The sequence below is a fragment of the Chionomys nivalis genome, chromosome 10 (assembly GCF_950005125.1).
Source record: "Chionomys nivalis chromosome 10, mChiNiv1.1, whole genome shotgun sequence".
NCBI classification, from domain to species: Eukaryota; Metazoa; Chordata; class Mammalia; order Rodentia; family Cricetidae; genus Chionomys; species Chionomys nivalis.
Genome location: NC_080095.1, coordinates 80,593,782 through 80,609,046, shown reverse-complemented (window position 1 = coordinate 80,609,046; position 15,265 = coordinate 80,593,782).

Here is a 15,265-nt window from a genome sequence, read left to right as displayed (position 1 = left end):
AAGTGAGCAATGGCATCTCAGCTTTTGGACTGTGATGGTGGATGGTATGGGGTGGATTAACCCAAGCCCCTGCTGCTGTGGCTTCCTTCTATGGGGCACTGCACTTCTAACAAGGAGCCAAAATAACCCCTAGTTTCCTACCATTGCTTTTGTCGGGGTAACTCATCACAACAACATGAAAAGAAACTAATACACTGTCAACTGTGGCTAGTCACTGAAACTCAAGGGGCACGCATCAGGGACAAGCAAGGGGCATGCATGAGGGACAAGTTAGGGGAACACATGACGGACAAGCAAGGGGCACACAGGAGGGACATTCATGAAGTACAAGCAAGGGGCATGCATGAGGGATAAGCAAGGGGCATGCAGGAGATCCAGCCCACACAAACCTATATATGTAATAATACACATTAACAAGATGAAGGATAAAAACTTTGTGATCTTCTTGGTAGATACAGAAAAACCATGTACCCAAATCAATGCCCTTTCATGATTAAAACCTCTCAAAACCTTAGGTGTGGAAGAAATGGTCCTCTGTACAATAAAGGTGAGAAGCCTACAATGAACACAATAAATGCTGGAACGTGAAAAGGACGCTGTTTTAAGATCAGGAGGAATACAGCGATGCCCCCTCACGCCACTTCTGTTCAACACAGAGAGTATGATTAGGACATAGGGGAAATAACTGGGCATCTAAATGGGATAGAAAAAACTAAATCGTACCTGTTTCCCAATGACCTATACAGAAGTCCATGTAGACACCACCGAAACTTCTTAGGATTAATAAGCAAATGAGGAACCTTTGAGACACAAAGTCAACATGAGAAAATCTGCAGCATTTCTATGCATGAGCGATGGCTGCCTGGAAGAGAATAGGAAAACAGTCCCATTTATAATAGCTATCTAAAACCATAACATGCACAAGAATAAGTCTAACCAAGAAAGTTAAGATGATATAGACTGAAGACTATAAAACACTAATCAGAGAAAGATGCAAGATACCCCAAATCTGTGGGCTGGAAGGGTTAGTAGCTCATTTGGGCCAGGCTACCCAAAGTGAGCTATGAATAAATACAATCCCTGTCAAAATATGAAATTATTCAGCTGAATCAAAACAATGTAAAATTTGTTTGGAACAATAAAACCCTCCAAGAGCTAGAGTAATCTCACACAAAAAACCATGAACCCAGAAGCATCACAATTCCTGATCTCAAAATACATTATAAGCTTTCATAATCAAAACAGCATGCTATTGCCTTACAAACTTTGATGAAGAGAACAGGATAAGAGTCTTAAATTAAGCACAAGTACTTATATTATTTCATCTTTGACAAAGGTCCCAAGAGTGTATAACAGGGAAAAGACAGTTTTTCTAACCAGCTGTATTAAGAAAACTTTATGTCCTCATGAAGAAGAATTAAGTGGAATTTTTATTGCATATCACACATAAAAATCATCTCAAAGTGGATTAGACATCAACATAAGAAAGAAAAAAAACTACTAGACAAATGGAGGGGATGGGTCTGGGAAACTACTCGGCTGCTGTGAATATGATCCCCAGAACCCATGCAGAAAAAGCCTGGCAGAGCGGTGTATGTCCATAATCTCAGCGATGGGAAAGTGAAGTCAGGCAGATCCTGGATTTTCTGACTGTGCTGTTTAGTCTACCTAGTGAGTTCCAGGCCAGTAAGAGACTCTGTCTCAAAAAAAGGTGAACGGCACCTGAGGAACGACATCCAAGCTTGTCCTCTGGCTCCCACATCCATGCACCTATCTTTAGAAACACACATGTGCACACACGTACAAAAATAAAACATGGAGAAAGTTCTGTGACATCGGTCTGGACAGTGGTTTCTGGTCTGGACAATGATTTTGGCTGGAAACAAAAGCAACAGACTACCAAGCAAAAAGATAAATTGAATAATATCAAGCTAAATTTCTCCTGCAAGGCCAAAGAAGCATTCAACAGTCAAGAGACAAATCCATGTGTTGGGAGAAAATATTTCCAAAGGGTGCATCCACCAGATGGCTCCTTTCTAAAACATAAGTAAGTCAAACAATTCAATAGCAAGAAACCAGCTACGCCAAAATAGACAATGGCTAGAAACAGACATTTCTCAAAAGAAGGTCCAGGAATACCCGGCATCTATATGAAGACATAGTCAACTTCTCAAATTACCAGAGAAATGTGAATTTTAAAACAAATGACATATCAGCTCACAGAAGTTTAAAGAGGGCTGGTGAAAGCAGAAACGGTAGTGGGTGTTTCTTGGGGGAGATGTTTGGTAGTTGTCTTTAGAAGAAAAGTACTGTAGTCTGTGACTTTGGGGTCCTGTCCTCAGGGGCCAGGCCTCCCGCCCTCTAGTCCCAGGCTTAGCTGTGTGTCTGACAGCAGCATTGCTAGGCTTCTTCCGGCAGAGTCCATAACAGCCTTCCTGAGGCTCACGGCTGCTCTGGACCCTGCCCACCAACTCATCAACCTTCCAGGTGAGGAAAACCTCTTCTAGGAAAAAACGCATCAAGAGAAGAAAGTGAGCAAAACTCGCACCTATGAGAGCTGAGTGTTGTCAGCTCGGATCACAAGGCTGGAGGCCCGGGCTCTGTGTCTTTCTTTTGCTGTGCAGACTTTCAGAGCCTGTTTGAGACTGTTTGGGATCCATGTGTTAAATTTTTTTTAAATAATCATCATTATCTATTGAATGAAATAAATATTAGGTTGTCAATAAGATTAATTCCATGCCCTCTCTGTGCAGAATTTTATGACAGGTATTTTGAATATTAAATTTACATTGTATCATCGAAAAGGTAGGGGAACTTTATTTAGAAGTAATAGATTATGACATTTAGCCAGGATATATTGCCAAAGGCGGATTGTTCCTCCTCCTCCTCTTCCTCTTTCCCTCTTCTGCTTGCCCCTCCTCCTCTCCGCCCCACCATTTAGCCTAAACTGGCCAATCCTCCTGCCTCTGTCTCCTGAATGCTGGGATTACAAACACTGATCACTATCTTGAGTTTTCAGGAGTGAATTTCACTGTGAAGCTGGTGGGATTTAGACTTTGGGGACCTTCGTTTGTATAGTAGTCGACTAAGGTCAAGGAATCATAATTTAGGATTTTTAGAATCATTGCAAATGTGTATAGCATCAGGACTTTCCAAACCCGACTTTTTCTCTTGGTATTACCAAATATGAAAGTGTTAAAGGGGAGCTGTAAAAACTCTGGGAATAAAGGACAGGACTCCTCTGGAGCAAAAACAGAGGGCAGGAGCATCTGACCTCCCACTCTTCTCTCCAAGGCAGCACTGAAGTCTGGGTTTCCTCAACAGACGGAAAACTGGGTCAGACTCGTGTCCATGGCTCTTTGGGATCACCTTGATCAAAGAGCAGAGCCCCTGAACCAAGAGATGATCAGCAAGCAAAACAGACGTCTCCAAACCCACTGTAAAATTTCCCCATGACTGACGCTACCCAGAAAAACGTCTAGACACATTTGTAATCTGTTTCAAAAAAGGTCCAGGTTAAACCTGAGCACTTCTTTTTTTCTAGAAGTCATCTCATTTTGAAAATAATTTTCCTCAGGGTTGCTGTAAATACTTCCTCTGGGAGATTAACAGACTATTTTCCTCAATTAATTTAACCTGTTCACAGATCTGCACCAACGGATTCCCCACCGCAGGGGAAGTGCTGAGCGGTAATGGAGGTGGTAAAAGGACCCTTTAGGGATTTCCTTCCTTTGCTAAACTTTCAGTGGAAACTGGAAGCTACACTGTCTCTATTTTAAACAAACTCTTTCTTCTAAAGTAATATTTATTTATTTGGAGGCTGGGGATACATGTACCATGATCGATGGTGGATGTCAGAGGAAAACGTAAGGGAAGTGGTTTTCTCCTCTCAGCTGGTGAGTCCTGGAACCAAACTCAAGTCATCACCTTTAGGAGCAAGAGCCCTACCTGCACGGCCATCTCTCTGGCCCAGGCTCCCTTTCTGGAACCTGTATGTGGAACATGGTAATGTTTAGTCATAACGCATTGCTCATTTATGATGCATGCTGGACCACGATAGGTCACATGGCGAATGACATGTTGTAACCGTGTTCATGTGAGCAGGTCGTCAGCCAAGCTTTTGAAGGATGAAAGAACTGAAGAAAAGCCTTCATACACACACATGTTCCAAGGCGATTATTACATTTAACAAAAAAAGCTTAATAGCCAGATCATTAATGTTTCATGTTAAGATGATATACATGTCTTATATATAATTTGCCAACATTGAAAGAAAATATTCTGAATTAAATATGTTTATATGTACTTACATGCTCTCAGTATGTAAATTAAATTTCCTACCAGATAATATCACAGCATATGTAAGTTTTATGACAACTAGGTCAAAGGAAGAACACTGAAGCAATGAATGTCATTTGTAATTCTCCTATCTAATGTTGCATTTTCTTGTGATGTTGAAGTTGAACTCAGCGTTCATTTTTGATTTGGAGATGTTGCTTGACATATGAATAAACTCATACCAATTTAAGGATGCCTGAATTTGAAGTGCCGTTTCTAAGAAAACTCTTTTCAGTGCCTCTAGGAGTTAATGCTTGCTAAGCTATAAACAAAAATAAATAAAGTAAGTAGTAGCTTGGCAAACTAAATTGTTCTAATTTAATCTTAGGTCTGAAAGTTCTTAGAAACTGTTAGTGTTGATTTGGGGGCTCAAGGGCAGGTTTTAAGATCTGTGCGGTGCTTTCTCCTGTCACAAGATGGTTGGTGCTCCAGCCATTAAATCTACTTTCTAGGCAGAAAAAAATAGCCTAAGAATTAAGGGCACATAAGAGGCAGCGCATATATCCAGAAACCAAATATTTTCCCAAAAGCCTCACCCGGGAATTAGCCTTGTCTTTGAACACTGAGAGGAGAATAGTCCTTAATTGCGAGGGAAGTTGAGAGGACACCTGTTATTTTTTTTTATCTATTATTTCTTATAGCACTAAAAATTGAACCTGAGTCCTTGCAAGTTTCCTACCACTGAGCTGCATCCTTAGTCCAGTAAATATTTTCAACTCATCATTTTCCCAGCCTCTGTCCTAAAGACAGCCAAGGGCTAGAGTGTGGTACTGGGCCCGAGAGCTACCCGACAACCCCTTCTAGCAATTCCTAAAGTTGGTTTCCCTAAAAACGAGGGGTTTGTTAGCAAGATTTTGTTACCTAATACTTTTTAAAGAGTGTGTTTTGTCCACAGAACCAAGTAAGGTGGGCTCCCAGGGACTGAGCTGACAGCCAGGGAGCTTGTAAGGGCTGACCTAGCCCCTCGGCATGTGTTTCTCTTGTGTAGCTTGGTCTCAGGCTCTGTGTGAGGCTCCGAACAGGGGAAACAGGGGCAGACTCTGACACTGTCCCCTGCTTTGGGGACACATTGCCTCATTCAGCCTTAGTAGAAGAGGAGGGGAGCAGTCTTGCTGCAACTTGCTCAGAGTCCTGCTCACAGCTGAAGAAAAACAGGGGAGGAGTGAATGCGGTAGGAAGTCGGGGGGGGGGGGGGGTTGGGGGAAAGGAAGAACTGAGAAGAGGCAAAAGAGGTGATGGCCTGAAACCTGGTCAATCCCCACTCCCTGAACCTGCATGTAGAGGCAGGAAAGCAAAGACCAAAGCCAGGCATGATTGTACACACGTGTAACCTCCTTTACGGAGATACAGAGACAAGCAGCTCCATGGGGTTCACTGGACAGCCCCAAATCAGTAGACACTTCTTCAAAGGCCAGGGTGGATGTCACCTGAGGAAATACCTTTAAGGTTGACTTCTGCCCTCCACATGCACAGAGAACAAATGCAAGACAGAACATATTTGGCTACAAACTGTCATAGACTTCAGCAGCTCATTTACCAGATTTTAGCAAGTACAACTAATTCAACTCAGTTTTACAGAGAAAAATGAGATCCGTGTTTAAACACCAGTCATGTTGCAGTAATTCCAGAGCTAGGAGCCTGCTCTGTTACTGCTCACCTCTGTACTGCATCCACCCTCTTCCTCCCAGTGTCAACACTGCTCTACTGCTCACCTCTGCACTGCATCCACCCTCCTCCTCCCAGTGTGAACACTGCTCTACTGCTCACCTCTGCGCTGCATCCACCCTCCTCCTCCCAGTGTGAACACTGCTCTACTGCTCACCTCTGCACTGCATCCACCCTCCTCCTCCCAGTGTGAACACTGCTCTACTGCTCACCTCTGCGCTGCATCCACCCTCCTCCTCCCAGTGTGAACACTGCTCTACTGCTCACCTCTGCACTGCATCCACCCTCCTCCTCCCAGTGTGAACACTGCTCTACTGCTCACCTCTGCGCTGCATCCACCCTCCTCCTCCCAGTGTGAACACTGCTCTACTGCTCACCTCTGCACTGCATCCACCCTCCTCCTCCCAGTGTGAACACTGCTCTACTGCTCACCTCTGCACTGCATCCACCCTCCTCCTCCCAGTGTGAACACTGCTCTACTGCTCACCTCTGCACTGCATCCACCCTCCTCCTCCCAGTGTGAACACTGCTCTACTGCTCACCTCTGCGCTGCATCCACCCTCCTCCTCCCAGTGTGAACACTGCTCTACTGCTCACCTCTGCGCTGCATCCACCCTCCTCCTCCCAGTGTGAACACTGCTCTACTGCTCACCTCTGCACTGCATCCACCCTCCTCCTCCCAGTGTGAACACTGCTCTACTGCTCACCTCTGCGCTGCATCCACCCTCCTCCTCCCAGTGTGAACACTGCTCTACTGCTCACCTCTGCACTGCATCCACCCTCCTCCCAGTGTGAACACTGCTCTACTGCTCACCTCTGCACTGCATCCACCCTCCTCCCAGTGTGAACACTGCTCTGTTACTGCTCACCTCTGCACTGTATCCACCCTCCTCCCAGTGTGAACACTGCTCTGTTACTGCTCACCTCTGCACTGCCTCTTCTGAAATACAAAACAATCTCTTAAAAGTGAGTGCCTAAAAATTAAAAAAGAATACATATTTCTAATGTACAGTAAAAGTAACACACAAAAGAAGATATTCACATTCTAACAGGAAAGAATAGCTTCAACTAGAGGAAGACCTCTACCCAACAGGGCAAACTCTGACCCCTGTGGCTCTTTATCCAACATCTGGAGCTCTTGAGAGAATATTCTTGGCTTCAATAAGCTAAAGCTTAAGCCCCACTCCTCTGTGTCTCCTGCTTACCAAGCAGGAAACTTCTCTTTGGATGGCTCCATTTTATTTCTTCAACTACCCATGGCAGATGCCTGGCAGCCCTGGCACCCCAAACCTTTCAGGCTTGGCCGCAGCTTGAGCTTCATTGGTCCCTGCCATAAACTGGATAGCCACAAGCTTATGGTAAGCTTCCATGACCCCTCAGTCTTGACTCTTTTATGCCTGCAAAACCAATAACACAAAAGAACTGCAGACTACTAAGGAATGGTAAGATTGAGAGAAATAGTCTTCACCAAGTGTCTTAGTTAAGGCTTCTATTACTGTGAAGAGACACCACAACCATATAAAGGAAAACATTTAATTGAGGTGGCAGCTTACAGTTTCAGAGGTTCAATCCATTACCATCATGGCGGGGAGCATGGCGGTGTGCAGCAGACATGGTGCTGGCTACATCTTGATCAGAAGGCAACGGGGAAGGATCGTGACACTGAGAGTAGCTTGAGCATAAAACATGCAGGCCTTGCCCTGTAGTCGGATTGATGACTATCTTAAATGTCATCATAGAACCTTTATCCAGCAACAGATGGAAGCAAATGTCAGGACCCACAGTGGATACAGGCAGAACGCATCCACATTCTCTGCCAAATTTTACACAAATGACTTCTCTCTTTGTTTCCAAGAGAGCTATGAGCCAGGTCTCCACTGTCCACTTTTTCTTGACCTTCTGGTTTTTCACACCCATACTGGACTCACCTACTGAGGAATATATATGTATATACATATATACATATGTATATACAGGAGCAGAAGATGGCTGGTCACATTATATCTACAGTCAGGAAGCAACAGGAGTAGACCCTGGTGCTCTGCTGGCTTGGCTCCTGTAGTCAGTCATGGCTGCCACCGCCATGGACTGGGTGGGTTTTCCTTCTGCAGTCAAACCTTTCTTGAAATACATGTAGATACACCTACATGGTAACTCTAAATTCATTCAAAATGACAATTGACCATTACAATATTATAATCATATTAATTAATGATTTCTTATATAACTGACACCGGAGATAATGCTAGTATACAGAGTATTCTAGTTCATTTCTATAACAACCCTGCAACTTGGGTACATATAATGGTCACCACAAAGAAGATAGAGTAAAGTTAATTACTGCCCCAAACCCCACAGCTAATGAATGAATAATGGAGCTTAATTCAGACACAGCAGCCTGGCTCCAGGGCCCCGCTCCTCATCAAGGTGCTGAAGTAGCAGCATAAAGTCCAACTGCATAGTTTTGAATGCAGAAGGCAAAAGATTTAGTATGGAGAAATATGAGCGAAACAAGGAAGCTCATAACACTTTAGCATAAAGTCAGCAAGTCCCAGGAAGACTCATCTTCAGTAATCTTGATTACTTGTTATCTCTGTGTCCTTTGCAATAGCAGGGAAGAACTAGAAAGAGTCTTGGAAACAGTGTTCCTGGGCAACAAGGCCAAGAAGACCCGTGAGGATCGTCTGATACAGATTATGTTTATAGAAAGAGAGCAGAGATCACGACCAAGGGGAACAAGGAAATTAACTTAGTGTGGATCTTTGGCCTTTCAGAACATGAACTACTTCCTCTTCGCGAGGTATCTGTGGTCTAAACTACACCTACACACATTTCTCTTAAAGGTATCTGTGCTGGAGTACAAGCTTAAACCTGAATTTAGGGACACTTTTGTGGGGAAGCCATCTTCCAACTCACTGAAGGACTCCATCTTACCAAAGTTTTGTAGGTGTTAGTGATTCTCATCAACTAGAACCAAGAAGAATTATTTTGGACACGGGGATGGTGTCACCAACACCATCTTGACATCTGCCAGCATTCTCCTTACTGTGTAACCTTAGTCTAATGCCCTCATGACAGATGCACTGTTACCAACCAGCAGGAAACCGAGGCTGGGGTGGGGGTCAATAACGCACAGCTCCAGTGTTTTACAGCTATTGATTCCCGATTCCACCCTCTCTATAACCTAATCGATGTCCCTGCCCCTCCCTCCTTTTTTCCCTTTCCTTCCACAGACTTGGCTTCATGGACTTCTTTCTTAAACCCTTCAACATAAAAGTGCCCTGAATATCTTCCATATCACATAAAGTGTTGCCTGCTTCCTTCCTTCCTGGATTGGACTCATGATACATGAGCAAAGGAAAAAGTTTGTATTTAATTAAAATTTAAGAGGCAGGTGTGGGGAGAGATGTCTCAGCAGGTAAAGTGCTTGCTGCTTGCTTGAACAGAGACCACCCCAGAATCTGTGTAATTCCATAATTCCAATGCTGGGGGTTTCAGCGATAGACAGACCCTGAGAGTTTTGTGCCCAATCAGTGTAGTCAAACTGGCACACTTCCAGTTCAGTGAGTTCAAATCCCTGCCTCTTTCCAGTTCAAAGTCTGCCTCAAACACTAGAGTGGAAGGTGATAGGGGTAGTCCGCTCAGCATCAACCTCTGACCTCTAACCCCGCAGGGGTGAAATTACACACGCGTGGGAACGCACAGCACAGAATACTCACGTTCAGAGAGACAATGTCCATTTACAGCTGGAGCATGAATTGCATTCTATGGTAAAACGACTCACCCTGAGTGAACAGATGATGGAAGGGGGCAAGGACTGAGCGCATTATCAAACATGTCACTTCTCTATGGACCTCAGCTGCAACCATTCATGAAGGTTTAGCCTTCATAATTGTAACGTGTGTTATTGGTAACCAGTAACCAGGTCACATTTTCAGTTTAATTTCAATGTCATTTTAGTTTCCTAGTAATCAGGTCACAACTTCCATTTAGAGAAAGTCCTATCTACCCCCTCCGGGTCCATTTTCTCCCAGTCCAGCTCTGGGTCCAGAGCTATAGCCTGCCTTCTGCACAGCCAGGGGTTCCCTGTCTGTATGCTCAGGGTGTAGCCTGGCCAGCAGAGAAACGGGGAAGAAAGGTCAGGCCTTACTACTGATAACCGATACTCAGCTCTGTTGCTAGACCCCCGTCTATGTCCTGTCAGCCTAAATTCTCACAATCGGTGCTCATGGGAGTTTATTCATTTGCACCCAGGCCTCCACGCTTCAAACCTGGAGGTCTTAAGAACTTGGTACTACCGCTGCGAAAACACCAGAAGTCCCCATCCCTGGGCCCTTCTGCATGGCACACTGACCCTTTCGTCCTGCCAGCATCTCCACTAGTCATCCCTCAAGCCGACTTTACTCCTAAGAAAATGTCATCTGTTTTTTTCTGTCTAAAATGTGGTATAAGCGAACTTCTACTATAATAATCTTTATATCAGGCAACCACATAATGTGTGCAAAGCAGCTGTCCTGTAGTCGATTGAAAGGTTGTTCCAGGGCACACCAGGAAACTTCATCAAAACCTGGACGTCTAAGGCCTCCCAAGAACAAACACTGCGTTTCCGGCACAACTCAGTGCAAGTATCTAGGCCAGGTTTGTGTTCCTCTAAGCTTTAATCTCAGCGCTAAGGAAAAGATTCTCTCTGTGCCCCCCTGCCTCCACCCCATGTGTGTCACACCCTCAGATGTGTTTCAGTTACGTAACATGGGTTGTCAATGGGTGATCCACATGACAATACGGCCGTTCTCACTTGTCGCAGAAACACATCCTTTCCATTGCAATGTGTTCCTAGAAGCCACATTCAAGAAATCATATTCCTGTGAGTCCTCAAAAGAAGGTGGTCAATACATCCAACCGTGCACATTTGGAACCAATTAGGAGACTAACAAAAGCCTTCAGGTTTGCAGCTAATCAGCGAATGTAAGGGAAGGGCAGCTCATCTCATATCAATTACTTTATTAGCGTGGCAATTCAAATTCAAACTAACAAGTAATTGAAAAGTCCAATATAATTTTTAAAGAGACCATTAATGACCACAAAAAAACATCAAAACCAACAAAATGCAGGTGATGCAATGAATGGAAATTTGTTTAATAAAGAGATTGTTGAATCAATTATTAATGTATCTGTTTGGATCTACATATTTCCTCATTATTCTCTCAACCTTGCTGTGCATTTTTGAAATATTGAGAAATAATATCAACCCTGTACCTCTTAGGGATGCATTTATCCTTTTATCTTGAAAGAGAGAGAGAGAGAGAGAGAGAGAGAGAGAGAGAGAGAGAGAGAGAGAGTTTGGGCTCTTGTTCTGAAACAAAAATTTCTTAGTAATCAATCAAAGTTCTTGAAAAATAGCCTCAGTAGCTACATTTGAAGGGTATGCATTGCTCTGCAATAAAAAAGAAAGGCACTATGCATTTCAACCATACCGTGAAGTGGGCACACTCTGCTCGCTGCTGCCCAGAACGGCTCAGACTTGTTCACCAACACTCAAGCACAAAGAGCTACTTTCCCTAATCTTTTGACTTCTAATAAGAAAGGTTTGTTTTGTCTTCTTTAAATATGAAATGTATTCATAATTTTAAAAATTAAGGTACTTTATCGCCTAACAAAGACTGAGGTTAAAAAAAATAGGACACAGAAGATACAACATAATGTTAAGAAAAAGTTCACTGGGGGAAAATATCCTTTTCTCCTTGTTTTTCTGGGTTGGAAGTTTTGAAAGTAAGAAGCAACTGTTTATTCAGAAAAGGCTAAAAAAGTATAGAATAGCATGCTATATTTTAAAATCCTAGTATTGAAAGTGCTATTTTAATGTATTTCATATGGAATTATAGAAATCCTCTTTACCCCTATCTCAAACTGATTTAAATTCAAATTAGCCAAAATATTAATGCTACCCAGAATATTCTGGGGAATTAGTTTCAATATTTCATAATTTTGATTTTTCTACAATTTCATGATAAAATTAGGAAATATCACAAAACATTTAACTGTTTGGACAACTTGGTGTTAAATGTAGTGTACTGAACATGTCCTGACTTCTGATACCAGGAAGCTTTTTCTTTAAAGCATACATCCACAAAAACAAAAAGACTCAGGGGTGGGGTGGGGGAAATGACAACATCACAAGTTCTGAGGCAGAAAATGAGACGGATAATTGGTAGCTGACTTAGAAGACAAGTTAAAGCTAAAACCAGGAATAAATCAACACGAAACTGAGAACTGGAGCAACACATACATGTAAAAGTGGGGAAGGGAAGGGGCAGGAGCTGGGATAACAAGGGGACACCTCCAGCTGCTCCGCACACTGCAGATTCTCCACAGAAACAAGGTGCCCCCCTACGTGCACGTCAGTCTCACCGACTGGGAATTTTCGGTTGTCTTTTGAGGATTACTGAGTATGAGTTGCTGAATGACAGGAAAGAGCAAGTGCCCGGGGACTTACATGACCAAGGTTCACAAGGCATTGGTACTCAGGCGTTGGAAACGGCCTCAACACCATCCTAGACGCCATCTCGGGTGAGAGAAGGGTTTCCTATAAGAGAATGAGAAGGTTCATCATGGAAGTTTAGGAATGAAGATACTTATAGGGTGGGGAAATTTTGAATCTAAAAACTTGTGGGGCAGTAGTGGCACATGACCTTAATTCCAGCCCTTGGGAGGCAGAGGCAGGAGGATCTCTAAGTTAAGTCCAGCATGGTCTACAAAGAGAGTTACAGGACAGCAAGGGATACATAGAAAAACCCTGTTTTGAGAGAGAGAGAGAGAGAGAGAGAGAGACAGACAGACAGACAGACAGACAGACAGACAGACACAGACAGACTTCTGGGAGGCGTTTCAGGATTATTCCATGAAATCTCTAAGTGTCTTTGCTTCTTTCCTGTGCATTCTGAATTCAGCCATGTTTGATTGTAATAGCTTCACTTGCCTAGCAACCTTCAGTCTCCTGCCTTGGAGTGGGTAACCATATTCTCGACCCCTGGAGCTGACAACCCACAAGAAAGGATGCTGCGGGAGGCAATGACCACAACAATCCAGGTCAACAGTCAGGTGAGTCACAAAGGACGAGGACCAAGAGAACTGGGCAACTTCAGAGGAGTGGGAGAAAAACTCATTGTCCTAGAGTATTCTAGGGCATGTTCCAGATGGTTCTTTCAGAGGAGTCACTCAGCTGGACCTTGAAACACAGGCAACTGACCAGCGGCCTGGCTAGGGATGAGGGACCTGAGCCATTTTTAACTTTAGTGTGACCATTTGGATTCAGGTCGACCAAGACAGGGACATGAATTTAGGCTAGGGGAAAATGTCTCTTCATCCAGGGTTTCCGCAGCTCAGGGGTGTGGGCAGCACAGCCATTATCCACAAGTGTTAAAATTTAAAAACTATCAAATTACCCAATGATCCAAATTTATATGGCAGGGAAAGAGAACTTGAGAATAATTATATTAGCATGAATAAGTAATCAGATGGTAAAGATGAGCACAAAGATTGTGAAGATATATGATCAAAATTTTTCTTGGCATTTTATATTGCTCTTTATGCAAATATGACCAAATAAAAATAAAACATTTTCAGCCTACGTTGTAGGCCTTATCCAAATGAGAACAAATGTGTATTGATTTAGAAAATCTTTTCTTTAACAACCCCCTACATACATTCATGCTACACACACACATTCACACTCACACACACAAACACACGTGCAGGTGCATGCTTCACAAAATTTGCTTTGTTGGGTAGTCACTTGAAGAAGCATTTGCTAAGAATGAACGGAGATTTAAAGGCAAATAAATGGAAAAAGGTGTTGCTGCTGGCTCTTGAGAAAAGTGATTTTGGTTAAAACACGGAGAGGCTTGTCTTCCCCAGGATAGAGAGCATGGATCTTGGTATGTTTTCTGTGACTAACATGGAATACATGAGACAAGATGATCTGCAGAGGAAAAAATACAGAGTGATTTTGCGAACCATTCAGAGGTTGGGAAGGCCCTGTCTTCGGCTTGGCCTCTTTGGTCATAGCCTGATGCCACCAGTTCCTGACAGACGACAAAGGGGCACGCTCAGCAGCTGTCAGAGAGAACACAAAGGATGGAGCTGCTTATTAACAATAACCCACTCTGGGAAGGAAGCCAGTCATGTCATTCTAAAGGCAGGAAGTTACTCACAAGTGAAATCCATTCGTGGAAGCCCTGTCCCTGTAACCAAAGCACCTCCCACTAGGTAACACTGCCCAGCTCTGCCACACTGGGAACCACGCTTCAACGTAAGTCTTGTTGGGAATGAACCATGTTCAAACCACAGAGTAAACAAGTCCAGAACCATACAATGAAGGCTTGGTTAGTGGGAAGAGCTCAGAGACGTAGGGAGCAGGTGAGGGAAGAGGAGACATGACCTTTGTTAGAACGTGAGCGGAGAAGGACTCGCTATCACACTGAGTTGGGTCTGGTGTCGGCGTTATCTGTCAGACCCTCGGATCTGCAGGAACTTTGTCACTTTGCTGGTGTGCACTGTGTGGCACTAGAGAAGGCAGCAGACGCACTCATGATGAGGGTGACGGCACAACCTGAGCAGACGAGACAGGAGACCCCAGGCTTATCTCTGTCAACGCGGCTGTAATTGAAGCATTTGTGCGGCTCTCACGAGCATTTGGGCTGAGAATTGGAACCATAGGCGTACCCATCCAGTCTCCTGAGATACAGCCCATCTGTGGATGACTTCCAGACTTAGGGCCTTGTTCCGATATCCCCCGTCTTAATTTGGTTTCTATTGCTGTGGTAAAAACACCATGACCAAAAGCAACTTGAAGGGAAAAAAAATGTATTTCATTTTAACCTTCTAGGTAACAGTTAATGACTTTAGGAAGCCAGGACAGGAACTCAAGCCAAGCAGGAGCCTGGAGGCAGGAGCTGATGCAGAGGCCAAGGAGGGAGGCTGATACTGCCTTGCTTCCCATGGCTTACTCAGCCTGATTTCTTATACACCTAGGACCACCTGGATAGGGATGGTGTCACCCATAGACCCTCCTGTAGAGGTCACTAATTAAGAAAATGTCCTACAGACTTGCTCACAGGCTAGTCTTAAGGAAGCCGCTACTCGTGTGGTTCCTTCTTTTCAGGTAACTTTAGCTTGTGTCCAACTGACAGGAAGAAGGAAAGGCATCTCCCTTCTTCACTCTTGGTTTTGAGTCTGCTACCCCCAAAACTACACTAAGTCAGGA